Raw genomic sequence first — 1,824 nt, 5'->3', positions numbered from 1 at the left:
AATGGTTGCTATGGAAGGAAGTAGGAAGGTGTTAAGAAAAAAAATAGTCATGGTTTTGATCCATCTACGAACTGTCGGTTCAAAGACAACTGCAGTCGAAATTGTAGACGGCCAGTGATTGGCGAGGAGAAAGGCAATCGTTTGGGGAAGATTGGCGTCTTTGACAGTGTCATTAATGTTGGAAAACACGAAGGGGTAAGTGGGAAATGGTCGCTTGTACAAGTGATTGTCATGAAAAGGTGGCCGTTAGAACAGGTTCCTATTAATAATATCGAAGCTGAGAGGAGGGAAGATCAGGGCACGACATATTGGAGGAACCATACTCCGACTGGTCGCTTTTAAGCACAAAGGGGCTATCCCTATAAATGATGTTTTGAGAAAATCGAAGGTAACGTTTTTGGATCCTTATTCAGTCTCTGTAAAAGACAAGGAGAGTTTTCTCTATAACCAAACAAATATACACACCAATGAAACCAAACTTCTCCTATAGGTAAGACAATGCCCACTTTTGGTGTAGGTCAAGATTTCTGGAAACCCCCAAAATCTGGGTTAGCCCGCTTGTCTTTCTAAAGGCGACCAACTGCTTCTGTTTACACACGTTTGCCGTCTGGGTGTTGGACCTGGTAGACGCACAGTACCCCCCCCCCCCTTCCCTCCCCCACTCCTAGTTGTAGTCCAGCAAACCTACAGTCTGTTACACCCCCAAGCCTCCCCCACCCCCACCCCTCTCTCCCCGTGACTAATGTGCCTTGCTGCCATACTTTCCCTAGACGCTGAGAGTTGATGAGATCTTCAGTAGACACTCTCCGCTTTGGAGAAGCAATCGCATAGTTTCTTTTCCTGTGCTGATGAATGAGAACGTAAAACTTTTTCATTTCTCTAATGTCCACAGTGGCTGCTTGATTTTTTCTATTGCAATCTGTAGTCTGTATAAATATGCACCCGTATATTGTTTTCAACTTCTCTGTAGTTTTCAGATGCTGCATGGATCAATGATATATATATATATATATACAACTGAATGCTTCTCTTTGATCATGAGATAGTTTAGCGACTCTGCTTCTTGTGTGTCAGTTACTGCTAAATTTAGATACATGCACAATGATTATAATTATCATAATACTTGCTTTTTGTCTCCCAAGTTTTGGGTGCCCCATTTTTCCATTAATTGTTTTGTATGTAGATCTAGAACATCATGTAACCATGTTTTGCTTGGTGCTGTGGTAGAGAGAAACGCTCGCTGTGTGCAATGCTCTGGGAGCGCGTGATCTTCCTCTGTCTCTCTCTGTATACGCCAACTTGCTTCCAATTTTCAGTCTGGACGCAGCAGCAGTCCCTGTGGCCTCACTCGCGCGTCGCGTATCTTCCACCGCCATCAGGCTCTATGACTGGAGGTTTGCCGACAATCTCGCTAACACAGTGGATGCCGTGCTCTTCATTAACTCACCTTTTTATTTTATAAATAATTTATTTCGATTGCGTTTATGGATTTATTGATAATTTCACTTTGATTTCTTAATTGACAGAATTACCACCTCCCAAAAAAACCAACACAAATCACAATCTTCAGTGGATTTGTTTCTTTTTGTTTGTTTGGGGGGTTTTTTCAGCGTCTGTTCATGATTTTTATACCGTCGAAGCTAATGCATCCCGTACCTTAAGCGAATGAACTGATTTCATAATCCTTCTGTCGAGTTGTGTGTCTGATTTCTTTCTTTCAAAAAATTATTTTTTTAATTATATAAATTTATCTAAGTGTATTGAGTTGTAATTATGTAATTATTTTGTTCTGTCAGATATAACCAGCACCGTATGATTTGTTGT

This window comes from Aplysia californica, unplaced genomic scaffold, assembly GCF_000002075.1.
Source record: "Aplysia californica isolate F4 #8 unplaced genomic scaffold, AplCal3.0 scaffold00125, whole genome shotgun sequence".
NCBI lineage: Eukaryota > Metazoa > Mollusca > Gastropoda > Aplysiida > Aplysiidae > Aplysia > Aplysia californica.
Note: the sequence above shows the minus strand (reverse complement) of the source record.